Below are 16,397 nucleotides of genomic sequence, written 5' to 3'. Positions count from 1 at the left end.
GTTGTGCTAAACTTTTTCGTTGTCTGTCATTTTGACTGACAGGGTCATAAAAATCCCGTCATAACCTATTTTTACCCGTCACTTTATTTATTTATTTATTTTTTTAAATGATAATAATAACATATTTAATAGCATTTAATTTTCATTCATTTTTAATCAATATTCGGTAGCGGTGGAAAAAAAGAGTCGGCTCATATAACCGGCCATCAAAGACGACTCAAGAATCATGAATCTAGAGTCTATTTAACCGGCTCAGTTGAGTCCTACCACGTTTTATTGATATATAATCAATAAACTGCACCATTCTAACATCTTACATCTCACCCTGCAGAGAAACAAAATGTACTACCCGACTTGACCACTAACAAACTAAGGCACTCACTCACTTACGCACAATATGCAAATATGCAAACTTAACCGACTCATAACCGCTACTCGTGGATCCCTGCTTAACCGCGAGTCAGCATCCACTCACTTGGCCGGCAGAGAAACGAAACTTAAAGGGGAACTCCGGCGCAAAATGAACCTGGGGTTAATAACACATGTGTACCGAGTTCGACCGTTCTCTGGTATTTGTTTTCATGCATTTGTTTTGTTAGTCAAATGTGACCAGTTTTCTTGCAAACCGCTATTTAGCGTATAACGCTAGCCTTCGGGGCACACCGACACATAAAAAGAAATCGCTATTTCTATACCACTAACAAGGCTCACAATATCACCACACTTACACGGTAGCATAACTAGGGTCTCTACATGTAAACCGAAGCATTGAGAACTTTGCAAGTATACAGGCAGTTTATTAAAAAAGGAATACAGTACCGTTCGTGTCCGGCTCGCATATCCAAGCGGGCGCCATCTTGGGGAAACTGAACTCTCTTCGTTCAGTACTCTCAGTGCTTTCTTCCGGCAACAGACAGTTCCGATCCCCAAGATGGCGCCCGCTTGGATATGCGAGCCGGACGCGAACGGTACTGTATTCCTTTTTTAATAAACTGCCTGTATACTTGCAAAGTTCTCAATGCTTCGGTTTACATGTAGAGACCCTAGTAATGCTACCGTGTAAGTGTGGTGATATTGTGAGCCTTGTTAGTGGTATAGAAATAGCGATTTCTTTTTATGTGTCGGTGTGCCCCGAAGGCTAGCGTTATACGCTAAATAGCGGTTTGCAAGAAAACTGGTCACATTTGACTAACAAAACAAGTACATGAAAACAAATACCAGAGAACGGTCGAACTCGGTACACATGTGTTATTAACCCCAGGTTCATTTTGCGCCGGAGTTCCCCTTTAACCGACTCTTAAACTACTAATCAAGAATAGAATAGAATAAAATGCCTTTATTATCACTGTACACATGTACAATGAGATTAAAGCGTCACCAATAATAGTGCAAAAAAACAAAAATACAGTATAAAAAGATAGTGTCGATAAGAGAGACAAGAGCCAATTAATATGCTCACTCACCACCAAGTGGTCTGGGGTGTGAATTGCAATCTGTCAGATGTCTTCAGATTTTTCCGTCACCGTTTTAAAAAAAACGGTCAATGACAGAAAATATTCGGTTAACGCGACCCCTATATACAGTGGGGAAAATAAGTATTTGATACACCGTCGATTTTGCAAGTTTCCCCTCTTACAAAGAATGGAGAGGTCTGTAAGTTTCATCATAGGTACACTTCAACTGTGAGAGACAGAATCTAAAACAAAAATCCAGAAAATCACATTGTATGATTTTTAAATAATTAATTTGTATTTTATTGCATGAAATAAGTATTTGATCACTTACCAACCAGCAAGGATTCTGGCTCTCACAGACCTGTTAGTTGGTCTTTAAGAAGCCCTCCTTTCCTCCACCCGTTACCTGTATTAATTGTTCCAGTTTGAACTCGTTATCTGTATAAAAGACACCTGTCCACACACACAATCGATCACACTCCAACCGCTCCACCATGGCCAAGACCATAGAGCTTCTAAGGACACCAGAGACAAAACTGTAGACCTGCACAAGGATGGGATAGGCTACAGGACAATAGGCAAGCAGCTTGGTGAGAAGGCAACAACTGTTGGTGCAATTATTAGAAAATGGAAAGGACTCAAGATGACTGTCAGTCTCCCTCGGACTGGGGCTCCATGCAAGATCTCACCTCGTGGAGTGTCAGTGATCATGAGAAATGTAAGGGATCAGCCTAGAACTACACTATGACCTGAAGAGAGCTGGGACCACAGTCTCAATGGTTACCACTAGTAACACACTACGCTGCCATGGATTAAAATCCTGCAGCATATGCAAGGTCCCCTTGCTCAAGCCAGCACATGTCCAGGCCCATCTGAAGTTTGCCAATGGCCATCTGGATGATCCAGAGGAGGCATGGGAGAAGGTCATGTGGTCAGATGAGACCAAAAGTGAACCTTTTGGTATAAACTCCACTCACCGTGTTTGGAGGAAAAAGAAGGATGAGTACAATCCCATGAACACCATCCCAACTGTGAAGCATGGGGGTAGAAACATAATGCTTTGGGGGTACTTTTCTGCAAAGGGACCAGGACGAGTGCACCGTATTGAGGAGAGGATGGATGGGGCCATGTATTGCGAGATTTTGGGCATCAACCTCCTTCCCTCAGTAAGAGCATAGAAGATGAGTCATTGCTGGGTCTTCCAGCATGACAATGACCTGAAACACACAGCCATGGCAACTAAGGAGTGGCTCCGTAAGAAGGATTTCAAGGTCCTGGAGTGGCCTAGTTAGTCTCTAGACTTAAACCCAATAGAAAATCTTTGGAGGGAGATGAAACTCTGTGTTGCCCAGGTACAGCCTCGAAACCTGAAAGATCTGGAGGAGATCTGTATGGAGGAGTGGGCCAAAATCCCTGCTGCAGTGTGTGCAAACCTGGTCAAGAACTATAGGAAACATTTGATCTCTGTAATTGGATCTGTACTAAATATTAAGTTCTGTTTTTCTAGTGTATCAAATACGTATTTCATGTAATATAATGCAAATTATTTAAAAATCATACAGTGTGATTTTCTGGATTTTTATTTTAGATTCTGTCTCTCACAGCTGAAGTGTACCTATGATGAAAATTACAGACCTCTCCATTCTTTATAAGGGGGGAAAGTTACAAAATCTGCGGTGTATCAAATACTTATTTTCCCCACTGTACATACACTGCCTGGCCAAAAGAAAAGTCACCACCTGGATTTAACTAACTATATTTACTGCAGTGGGCAGCACAGTGGCAAGGTGGTTAGCACTGATGCCTCACAGCAAGAAGGTCACCGGTTCAAATCCATAGGCCGGCTGCCTTTTCTGTGTGGAGTTTGCATGTTCTCCCTGTCTCTGCGTGGGTTCTCTCCGGGTACTCCGGCTTCCTCCCACCATTCAAAGACATGCTCATTAGGTTAATTGGTGATTCTAACTTGGCCGTAGGTGTGCGTGTGAGTGTGAATGGTTGTCTGTCTCTGTGTTAGCCCTGCGATGGACTGGCGACCTGTCCAGGGTGTACCCCTGCCTCTCGCCCGATGACAGCTGGGATAGGCTCCAGCAGACCCCCGCGACCCTTAACAGGATTAACCGGGTGAATGAATGAATGAATGAATATTTACTGCAGACGTCTTCAATAATAGACATTTATGTGCATTTGAGCGCATTTAACTGACACCAGAATGAACTTCCTCACGCAGATCTGTGGGTTTCTGACCCCATCCTGACGGAACTAGATGAACTAAAGAGTTGATGCGTGGTTGAGTCTTCACTACCTCTTCCCTCGGGTGTATCTTTGGTGTTGTGCAGTAGCACTGGTGTCATTGCATTCACTGCTGACAGATGCTTTTACACAATTTCTGTGACTTGACATCTAACTGTGCAGTTCCTTTACATGGAAACCAAACATAGCCCACAAACTCAGAGCTCATTCGAGACAAATAGACTGCCTGGCCAAAAAAAAGTCGCCACCTGGATTTAAATAAGCAAACAGGTAGGAGCCTCCTATTGGATAATTACTGCATGGGTGATTATCTTTCAGCTGGCAACAAGTTATTTAACCCCAACTGATGTAATGAGTAGCTTCTCATTTCTTAAACAACCATGTCTAAAGACATATCCTATGGTCGAAAATTTGTTTGTCTGTTTGAGAATGGTCAAATCATTGGCATGCATCAAGCAGAGAAAACATGTAAGGAGATTGTAGAAACTACTAAAATTGGGTTAAGAACTGTCCAACGCATTATTAAAAACTGGAAGGATAGGAACCATTGTGTCTGAGGAAGAAATGTGGTTGGAAAAAAATCCTGATTGATCGTGATCGGTGATCACTTAAACGTTTGGTGAAATCAAATCAAAGAACAGTAGAACTCAGGGCTATGTTTAATAGTGAAAGTAAGAGCATTTCCACACGTACAATGTGAAGGGAACTCAAGGGATTGGGACTGAACAGCTGTGTAGCCTTAAGAAAACCACTAATCAGTGAGGCTAACCAGAAAAAAAATGGCTTCAGTTTGCTAAGGAGCATAAAGATTGGACTCTGGAGCAATGGAAGAAGGTCATGTGGTCTGATGAGTCCAGATTTACCCTGTTCCAGAGTGATGGGCACATCAGGGTGGGTGGGGGAGCCTGCTCTGGTCCAGGTGGGTAAATAAAGATTGAACGCACCCATATTTTTGCTGCAGAACTTTATCCTATTTTTCTATTGCTTTGAAGCTATGATACATAAGCTGCAGGCATGGGAATATTGTTGCTTCATTCACTTCTGCAGCTGCTACATGTTAAGTAGGAAGGTGACCTGTCATTTTTTCACAGAACATGACTTTGCAGAGTACATTGATTAATACCACGTTTCTATATAGCAACTAAAGAATGTGAATTCATCCCTGCCCTTATAAAAACACAAAAACATCACAGCCTTCATGCACACCACTTGCTCATCTCTCAGCTGCTCACTTTGACCTCTTGACTGGTGGCCAGGTAAAGGTTGGCTTGCTACTTTACAAACTGCTGGATACTTGTTTGTTGATCATATTCTGAAATAATTATGAAACATTATGCAAGCAACAATAAAGGAACCCATCCTTCCCTACAAAAAGAGACCAAGCAGCATCACATTCATATCTGATCACTCAGCTTGTTGTGACAAAAGCCTTCTAACTTTAGACTCATCTGCAGAAAAGTATGGACTGAACTAATTTAACTATCGCACAGACAAGTTGTTATACATTTGCCAAAATGTTAAAATACAATGTGCATTATGTGTTTAATTTACTGTTTAAAAAAAAAAAAAAAAAAAAAAAAAATCGAAATGCTTCTTGCTGTGATGTCTTTGCTTCTCATTTTCAGGATGAAGTGCACCGCAGTGTTCCTCGTGCTGTCCCTCATCGTTCTCATGGCTGAGCCTGGGGAGGGTTATTTTCACCCCAAATTCAAAGGTATCACTCATTTTTTTCACAACAGCTGAATGCAAAATACTCAAAATTTAAGTTGTATGTAAAAAACTATAAAAATTTTACAACTTTAAAGTCAGCAGCGTGCTTTTCATGTAGCTGAATAATTTAAAATATGTGCTAAATTTTATGTGTTTTTATCTCTTGCTTTTAACATTCTTAACATTTTATCACCCTGAGCAGATTGGATAGTTAATTACATTATATGTCACAAATTCTCTGATTGATTTGAAACCATATAGAAGCCATGTCTGTGTAGCTTCTGTTAGAATAGAATAGACTGAAGAGTTTGTAGTCTGTTCTCCAGAATTGTTGCTGCAATCATTCTACCCCTCTACGTAGAGGGGTAGAATCCTGGACAATAAGATGTCCAGGATTTGTTGTAATTCCCACAGCATGATGCTGCCACCACCATGGTTCTCAGTGGCGAGTGTGTGTCTCTACCAGGAGTCGCGTTAACCGACCATTTTTTTAAAAACGGTCATGGAAAAATCTGAAGGCCATTTGTTAAAATGACAGATTGCAATTCACACCCCAGACCACTTGGTGGCGAGTGAGCATATTAATTGTCTCTTGTCTCTCTTGATTAGTAGTGTAAGAGTCGGTTAAGAGTCGGTTAAGTTTCGTTTCTCTGCCGGCCGAGCGAGTGGCTGCTGACTCTCGGTTAAGCAGGGATCCACAAGTAGCGGTTTTGAGTCAGTTAAGTTTCGTTTCTCTGCGTATTGTGCGTAAGTGAGTGAGTGTCTGAGTGCCTTAGTTTACTAGCGGTCAAGTCGGGTAGTACGTTTTGTTTCTCTGCCGAGTGAAATGTAAGATGTTTGAACGGTGCAGTTTATTGATTATATATCAATCAAACGTGGTAGGACTCAACTGAGCCGGTTAAGTAGACGTCTAGATTCATGATTCTTGAGTTGTCTTTGATGGCCAGTTACATGAGCCGAATCTTTTTTTCCACCGCTACTGAATATTAATTAAAAATGAATGAAAATTAAATGCTATTAAATATGTCATCATCATTAAAAAAAAAAAATTAAAGTGACGGGTAAAAATAGGTTATTTTTATGACCCTGTCAGTCAAAATGACAGACAATGAAAAAGTCTAGCGCAACCTCTGGTCTCCACTGATGTGCAGTGTTTCAATGTCAGGGTCTTACGGCCAGAAAGTTTCATTTTGGTCTCATCAGACCTAAGAAACTTTCTTCCAATTGAGCTTAGAGCCTCCCACAGGCCTTTAGATGAACTCTAGTACAGATTTTGTTTGTCTTTGCCACTTTTCCATTTAGGTTTGACTGGTGAAGAATGTGTGCAACAGTTGTTGTATGCAGAGCCTTTTCCATCTCAGCTGCTGAACATTTTAAGTCCTTCAGGGTAGTCACAGATGTCTTGGTGGCCACCCTGACTAGTCTCCTTCTTGCACAGTCAGTCAGTTTGTAGGGATAACCTACCCTCAGCAGATGGGAGGAGTTGTGGAGCAGTGGTTGGAGAGGCAGGTGCACATGTTCCTTCCATGTTTTAACAATGAATTTAACTGAACTCCCAAGTATGTTTAGTGACTGGAATCTATTTTATGTCCATCCCCTGACTTGTACTTTTCAACAACTTTTTCTATGAGTTGTTTGGGGTGTTCTTTTGTCTTAATGTTATGATTGTAGCCAGGAATACTGATTAACCAGAGAGAAGATGTTCCAGACACAGGTGTCTCTATACTACAGACACATTTACTGCACTCAGGTCATCTCTGTTTCATAAAATGCGAAACTACAAGCACGCTCCAAAAGATATGCAATCCCTTACTGACATTACTTCGTAGGCACTGCACATACTCTTACCTAATGAGAGCTTAAGTTAACTTGTTTATTTAAAGTTAGGTTGTTTGAAGTCATTGTGCAGGTGTTACTGTAGTATTTATGTACAAATAATTGAAGATGAAGAGGATGCTTCCTTTTCTCTGATCAGATATTTTAGACACTAATGTATATGTGAGGTTTAGTGTTTATGTATAAGTTAAAGGCAGGCATCAGGTCAGGAATTGTCAACTGCTGCAACAACTATAGTTTTGTGATAATTGTAGGGGTGGGACTTTAACACGTTAATTACGATTAATTAATCACAGAAAAAATAACGCGTTTAATCGCAGTTTGCATTCCAAACAACGCAGAACTTTTGTCAGTGCACGATTTCCTGGTACACCGATTACACTGATGCACATGTCAGAGCTCGGCTAACGGCTACCAAAATGGAGGAATCGGGTGAAAGCACGTTGCTCGAGCTGATTGAAGGCAAATTTTATTTTAAAAAAACTACCCGATGGAAGCCTTGATAAAGGCGAAGTTTTGTGCAAATTGTGCAAAAAAAAAAAAAAGAGTTTGCATACCACTGAAGGAGTTCAACCCTAAGGTACCATCTACATGCGAAGCATGTTGCAGTGAAACCGCCAGAGCTGTCGGCAGCCCAAACTTTTTTTTGTTTTGTTTTTTTAACAATTTAAAGTCAATACTGTTCTGAAAAAGTACTTAAAGTACTTAAAACGGCATTTTAACTTTAGGTCAGTTCAGGTTTGGCCAGGGATATTTTCATTCTTTTTCTACAGTTTTGAACTGAAATGCAATTAAATGCATTACTACAGACTTTAAAAGACCTTGAGTTTACAATATTCATGTCTGGGTCTATTATTTGATTGAGTCGTCCACTAAAATCCATTTAAATTAAAAAAATTTTGCTTTTTGGGGCAAATATTGTTATGTGATTAATCGAGATTAATTAATTACAAAGCCTCTAATTACTTAGATTATTTTTTTTAAATTACAGTAATTTAAAACGTATTTATTTACTACCCTAATTGTTTTATTGTTTTCTATTTCTTTCAGACAAGGCAATCCACGGGTAAGGACTTCTCTCTATTGGATAAATGAACAATTATTGAAGTTACAACAAAAAATGTAATCTCGGTAACAACTTTTAATTATGGTCTAAATTCTAGAAGACCCTGGCATGATTACATGCCCAGGCGCGGGCAAGAGCAGCTGGAGCAAGAGGCGCAGCTGGAGCAGCAGGAGCAGTTGGACAAACGCTCCTTCAAAACACAACAGGAGAATTTTGACTAGTCTTCTTGGCTCGTGCTAGTTTTGTTAGCGCACATTGCTCGAAAAAATGAGAATGAAATGTCATTCTGGGAGTTTTTAAGGCTTTGATTGGTTGACCTAAACCTTTACTAATTGCAATTAAAGAGCATTATGAAAAGACAAACACTCGTCTCTCTGTTTTTTATTTTACTGTGTTACTGTGTTTTACTGTTTTTTTTTCCCCATTTACACATGTAATAACATTTAGTGCTATTTAATACATGTATAAGCATCACTTTAACACAACACAGTGAATAAATACACAATGAAATAAGAATATCAGTAATCAGACAATATTGGTGCTTTTTAGGTTTTTCAGTTTTCTTTTGTTTGGACTGAAACGTGGATTTTCTTTGACCTGAGGGTTATGGTTATGATTATTGTTATTTTGTTTCCTGTTTTGGCCTCCCCCGTGTCTGCATTTGGGTCCTGGGTCCCAACCACTTAGCATGTCGAAATAAAACACCGACTATAGATGTGACAACAGAAATGAAACACATGGCGAGGTAATGTAGAAGGGGAGGTTAGCCTAGCCTTCCTTGATGTTATGCAGCCTGGTTTCATCTATCAGCGTATGAATAACACAATGTGGTTTTTCTGGATGAAGGACCATCCACCTGTCCTTCTCACCATCTTAAGACTGTAAAATGAAATGCAACAAGCTTCAAATGTAGCATGGCCTGCAACATCTCCTACAAATGGCCTCTTCCATGACATCACATTGGTTGTATCTGTTAGTTCTGACTGCAGGTGCGTTACAGGGAACAGTGTTAGAATAATTAACTCTTCTAACTTTTTCTAAAAAAATCTTGGTGCGACAAAAATCTAAAGGAAAGAGGAATGAACTTACTTTGCAAAAATGCGAGCAATAACGATCAATATCTGAAAGTAAGCACTAGAACTCACAGCTGCAGAGAGACACCGGTTCGTATTTCGGAATTATAGTTCAAGTTACTTTCAAGTTATTGGAGCTAATCACTGATATATAGTTACCATAGATTAACTGGATCTAATTTTTGCTGACAAGCATTTTAATTATGTTATTGCACCGTTTATTTAAGCTGCAAAAGTTAGGTGATAAACAGAAAATGTACAGGCGACTACACTGATTATCACGTTGAACTGTGAGATACAGTATGCACCTGGTAGACATAAAGATCTGTAAACTGGAGTGAAACAGAAAATTGTAATCGATGCATAGTGCTTTTACTTCAGATAAAATAAGAGTCAAATCATAGACACTTTTCTCGCTCTGCTTAACCTAAACCGTTTTGTTCCAGCCAATGGTGCACATATATTAACCGCAGACGTCTTCAATTATAGACATTTACGTGCATTTGAGCGCATTTAACTGAGACCAGAATGATCTTCCTCACGCAGATCGCTGGTTTTCTGACCCAATCCTGACGGAACTAGATGAACTAAAGAGTTGATGCGTGGTTGAGTCTTCACTACCTCTTCCCTCGGGTGTATCTTTGGTGTTGTGCAGTAGCATTGGTGTCATTGCATTCACTGCTGACAGATGTTTTTACACAATTGCTGTGACTTGACATCTAACTGTGCAGTTCCTTTATATGGAAACCAAACATAGCCCACAAACTCAGAACTTATTCGATATATAGGCTATACACATATACATACACTGCCTGGCCAACAAAAAAGTCGCCACCTGGATTTAACTAAGCAAACAGGTACGGGCGTCCTATTGGATAATTACTGCATGGGTGATTATCTTTCAGCTGGCAACAAGTTATTTAACCCCAACTGATGTAATGAGTAGCTTCTCATTTCTTAAACAACCATGTCTAAAGACATATCCCGTGGTTGTGGAAAAGACGTTAGTTTGTTTGAGATGGTTCAAATCATTGGCATGCATCAAGCAGAGAAAACATCTAAGGAGATTGTAGAAACTACTAAAATTGGGCTAAGAACTGTGTTCGAAGAAATGTGGTTGGAAAAAAATCCTGACAGATCGTGATCGGTGTCACTTAAACGTTTGGTGAAATCAAATCAAAGAAAAACAACAGTAGAACTCAGGGCTATGTTTAATAGTGAAAGTAAGAGCATTTCCACACGTGCAATGTGAAGGGAACTCAAGGGATTGGGACTGAACAGCTGTGTAGCCTTAAGAAAACCACTGATCAGTGAGGCTAACTGGGAGAAAAGGCTTCAGTTTGCTTGGGAGCATAAAGATTGGACTCTGGAGCAATGGAAGAAGGTCATGTGGTCTGATGAGTCCAGATTTACCCTGTTCCATAGTAATGGGGGCATCAGGGTGGGTGGGGGTGCCTCGTCTGGTGTAGGTGGGTAAATACAAATTGAATGCACCCACATTTTTGCTGCGGCACTTTATCCTATTTATCTATTGAGAGTGAGGAGTCACGTGCCGATATGGGTTGATTTGGGCGGGGTCTGAGCCGGTCGGCCATGATGGTAGGAGACGCTATCGGTTGCCAGGGGCAACGCCTTCAGAACTTAACGGAGGCGCTACTAAACATTCCAGAGCTCTTTAATATTTGCGCGTTTATTATTTCGGCGGGACAGAGTAAGAAAGTAAAGCAATGGAGTAAAGCAATGGAGAAAGATAAGGCGAAAGAAAATGGACCTTACAGGGACAAACTTACACCTACCGCAAAACAGCGGTATTTGGTTACGAGGCTTTCTGCTGTGGCTGGGTGCAGGACTTGGCCATCTACAAGCCTCCAGGTGGTGAAAACAGCGTTGTACTGGCAAAGGTAAGTTTTCTTAACATGCGTTTTAGTGTGTCGTAATTACATTGCATTTAGCAGACACTTCTTGACCAAAATGACAAAGTAATTAACTGCGACTGCTTCGTAAACACTAGATTGTGACGGCATCCGGCGTCAGGTCAGAGACTTGCTCTCCCTGATGCTGTGTCCATTTCGGTAACCTAAAAAACTGTATTCCATTGTTCCTATGTTTTCCATATGTATTGTACGCAGCAGTGAGTTCCAGGCATGGTAAAACAGTGCGGAATTGCGAGAACCATACCTGTCAAGTTTTGGATTTAAAAATAAGGGAAATTTTCCGGTGCCCGCCGCAAGCAGTCCCACCACCCCAACCAAGCTCCAGTATCCCTTATATCAGGGGTGCCCACATTTTTCTGGCTTGCGAGCTACTTTTATAATGACCAAGTCAAAGTGATCTACCCGTATATACATATATATATATATATATTTTTTTTTTAATTGTCATATTAATAGTTGTTACAGTGTTAAAAGCTCTATCCATCTTTGTTTTTATTTTTATCAAGAAAAATTGGTGCACTGCACCTTTACAAAAATAGCGCTGTCTCTTTAAGAAAGACGGTAGTCTGGAGTTGTTGCGTGGCTGTGGATGTGTGCCTCTGAACTGAGGGCATGTTGCAACTATAAAGTAAAAATAAAGATGAAGGTTTGTCTTGCTGTTTGTTTTGGAGTTGCAATGGATACATGTTTTAGACTAACATAAAAAAAAAAAAATAAAAAAAAAAATTCAATGGCACGCGATCTACCCGCACTACCATCGCGATCTACAGTACCTGTAGTATGCTACTGCAGGTGGCAGTTATCGCGAGGCTAGTGACAGAGCTCAGATTGGGAATATTTTTATTTTATTTTTTTTACTCCGCCCGGGCCCGGGGTATTTTTATTTTTTAATAACGCATGTTAAAATACGGGAGATTTACGGGAAAATACTAATACGGGAGGACGGCGGGAAAGAAGGGTAAAATACGGGACTTTCCCGGCCAAAACGGGATACTTGACAGGTATGGCGAGAACCTCCTCTACTGCCGAGTTAATAACACACGTAAACAATCATGTTTTGCCGCTCGAATCCTGCCAACATGGCGGAGAGGGGAGGGGCTGTGTACCATGACGACAACTCCTCACTCTCAATTGCTTTTAAGCTACGATACGTAAGCCTCAGGCATGGCAACATTGTTGCTTCATTCAGTTCTGCAGCTGCTACATGTTGAGTAAGAAGCTGACCTGTCATTTTCCCACAGAACATGACTTTGCAGAGTACATAGACTAATACCATGTTTAGATACAGTGACTAAAGAATGTGAATTCATCCCTGCCCTTATAAAAACACAAGAACATCACAGCCTTCATGCACACCACTTGCTCATCTCTCAGCTGCTGACCTCTTGACTGGTGGCCAGGTAAAGAGCAAATATTTTCAGAATGGGTCAAAATGTTGTATGTACTTTACATTTATGAGACCTAGTCATTATCAACTGTATTTGTCCATCAGTGACTTAGAACCCGACGTGAGCTCCAACATTCGACTTGTTTTGGTTTCTAGGATGAAGTTCGCTATGATGTTTCTGGTGCTGACGCTTGTCGTCCTCTTGGCTGAACCCGGGGACTGTTTCTTCGGACGCCTGAAAGCCTTGTGGAAAGGTGCCAAAACAGGATGGAGAGGTAAATCAAAACTTTATTTACTGTCACTGCATCGTAAAATGAACGCAATATACTACATCCAGACCTAAAATGTCCTAAAATGATTTGTGCAGAACTTTCAACCATCTATCTATCTATCTATCTATCTATCTATCTAATAGATAATCAAATTATTTAATACAGGACTCCAAACACAACTCTGTGTGCTTTTGAAATGAAACAGGATAGAGTTGTTTTCTTTGCTAGAGTTAAACAAAAAGTTTGTAAAATGCTGCAGCGGGTCTTTTTTTTTTTTTTGGTGCTGTATTCAATCCTCAACTTCACAAACGTCAATTAGTCTCTGGATTGTGGTGCATACATTTAACAGAATGGTTCACATTGCATAGCTCCAAGTTATTTAATCCAAAGCTACATGTAATATGTGTTTATTTTACTGTATGCATTCTTAAACAACTTGTACTGTCTGTTACTTTTATTCATTTAGCACCGTCTTTGTTAAAAAATACAACATTCTGACCAATTGTGATGATTTAATAAAACTCTTGAATCTGTTCTCTGTTTAGGTTACAAAAGCAACCGTCATCAGGGAGCAAGGTAAGACCGTCCGTCAATACTACCTTCACTCAGCTCATATGAATTGAGTGAACGTGACTCGTGGACTTATAACTGTATCATATTTTCTTATTCCAACTAGGTATGAAGGCGGTGACACAGATCAGCAGGGTGGTCCAGAAATTGACTGATCCTGGCACCGGTTTAAAGCTGAATTGTTTTGGTGGGACTGCGTTGACCCTCAGAGTCTATAGCTTTGTGCTTTTCGTTTCAGAAGAGATATACCAAAAATGTTGAATTTGAAAAATGGCTTGCAAACTGGCTAAATAAAGTTGCATTGTGCAAAGGCAAAATCTTCTGTGTGTTTCTTCTGGTCATAACCTCATCTTGAATCTATACTTTTTTTTAGTTCCGCTTTTGACAGAAAATGTCTCTCAGTCAAAGCTATACCGCCAAAAATAGTTTGAACTGAACTGAAATAAAACCATCAGTGTGGGATTATCAAGAAACTCTTGTCTTCATTATGGGTTATATGGTACAAAGCATCATAGTCAGATGAGTCTTCCTGATACTAGAAAATATTTTCTTCATCTCTTGGGTAGAGAATTGAATAAAACATTAGGATAGATATTAGATACACCAAACTACTCAAAAATATACCTGTGATGAAGGCCGACTGTTACGTCACATTGCCTGTGTCTAGACCAAAGTTGCACCTGAACACACCACAAAGACTATGTGCCTACTCTCCACACCAGCAAGTATGTTCACCTTTCGGAGAGGGGAAAAGGAAGAACTACATTAGCTGGGAAACTAGGGGAGAGCTACAAACCGTCGCACAGAGCCCGCTTCTACAGTTTATTCTATCTAGATGATCGCGACAGCATTTTGTGTGGCCTTACAACTTTGTCATTTTGTCGGCCATTTTGTCGGCTTTCAACACTTCAGTTTCTCTTCTTTAATACTAGTTTGCACAACTGAACAACCAATGAAACCGATCTATCTGACCGACTCACTCCACCACAGTTGCAACATGATGAATTGGCCGTAAAAGCCACAGACAGGGGTGTTTGCGATGGCGCAACAACATTGAGGAACCTATTACAGAAAATCATTAGCTTTAATAATGGTTTTATAATAGTGACACGGACTGCGCCAAATTGCAGTTGTTTGCGTTTAAGCTTGAGATAAGACCAAAATAAGATAAGAAAAATACATGCTCATAAAAGCACAACAGTACACCAATCAGCCACAATATTATGACCACTGACAGGAGAAGTAAATAACATTGACTATCTGGTGACAAGTCAGTGTTCTGCTGGGAAACTTTTGGACCTGGCATTCATTCATGTTGTTGAGGCCAAAATGAGTCTTGGTTGATCTATACATTTATTTATAACTTTATTTGAAAACAGACGTTTAAATTAAATGGTTTATTAGAACATAATTTTGTTGGTATTGTAGCATATGTATTATGGACTGCAAATTTTTTATTGTTGGTTGCCCCTCCTTTTTTGAGTCAGAGCTGCCGCCTGCAGCGATTGAGAAGTGATTTAGGATACCCGGGAAAAGTAATGCAGACACTGGTGAAAGTGGGAAGCGGGACAGTTTTTTTGACTGCAAAGGGCAGATCGCAGAAATGTTTTTCTTTTCCTTTTTTTTTTTCGTAACACTAACACTATAATCCGCTGAAGGGATGGCAGCAGCCGTCCCCAGCATGATGCAGCCTGACACAGAAACACACACAAAAACACTTTAGGAACAACTAAAAAAAACATGAAGAACAGCACAAGGTGTTGACCTGGGCCCATATTCCTAAAGATTCTAAGAATCCTCTCAGAGAGCTCCTATCTTAGCCTAAAAATTCCTAGCTAGGAGTCTTAGCTTAGGAGTGATTCCAGAAAATTCTTAGAGAACTCTTAGCAAGGAATGGACAGAAACTCTTATCTTAGTGAGGAGGTGTGGTTGACCCCGTTGCTAGGTATGAGTCATCATTTCAAGAGGTGTGATTGGTTGATCCTAAAAGCTACATAAAAATACACTTTTGGTGATAATTGGCCTAGAATGGATGTCAAATTAATAGACTTAATAACAGAATCTAATCTCTATGAAGACTGTGTAATTCTAAATAATACTTTACATAAAAATAAATAAATAGTAAGCTATACTTTAAAGATTATCCTATAAATGTGTGATTAAACTCAGGCCCACTTGCACAGTATTCACATGCTGATAGCTCTATTTATTTGCTTTTATTCAATTACCATGCTGGTAACTTTTTGCACTTCACCCATTTGGTATTAACGAGGGTAAAATGGCTCAGCTTTCATCAATTTCTGTGATTGCTAACCGGCCTAGAAGAAGCAGTGTTGGTTGGTGTTCAAATCTTCCACAAACCGAACAGCAATGGAGAAGAAATGAAGTAGGAAACCCAACTGGACAGAGTTTGCTTCTGGATCAACTGGTCAATGAGAATAAAAGTGTTCTGAGACATAGATTTGGCCCCAAGTCATTACTGCTGCATTTTTGCATTTTTCCTGTTGCTAAATACCTCAGTGTTGTGATGACTTTCATTTCCGGTGATATTGCAATGTTGTAACAAGCTTGATTGTCATTCAGTGTTTGGAGAATATCTCTCCTGCCTCTTCTTTCAGCCATTTTCTCCTCTGCTTAAGAAATTCCTAAGGCTCCTAAAAGTCCTCCTCCCTGCTCTTAACAGATCTCACCTTAGGAGCACTCTTAAGAGCTAAGATTCTTTAGGAATACCTTTTATCTTTACTAGGAGCTACTCCTAACTTTGAGAGGAAATTCTTAGAAAACGTCATGATTTGGCCACTAGGAGCAACTCTTAGCGCTAAGAATCTTTAGGAATACGGGCCCA

General features: G+C 40.1%; 1 protein-coding gene across 2 annotated transcripts in view; it reads right to left on the bottom strand.

Annotated features, from left to right (window-relative positions):
• Nucleotides 1–16,397, bottom strand: part of LOC311499619 (exostosin-1) — a gene marked incomplete at its 5' end in the record, with an annotated part of 291,053 nt that overhangs the window by 141,473 nt on the left and 133,183 nt on the right. The window lies entirely within an intron of this gene.

This window comes from Chelon labrosus (assembly GCF_963514085.1).
Source record: "Chelon labrosus genome assembly, chromosome: 14".
NCBI classification, from domain to species: Eukaryota; Metazoa; Chordata; class Actinopteri; order Mugiliformes; family Mugilidae; genus Chelon; species Chelon labrosus.
This window is presented reverse-complemented; position numbering and strand designations above follow the sequence as displayed.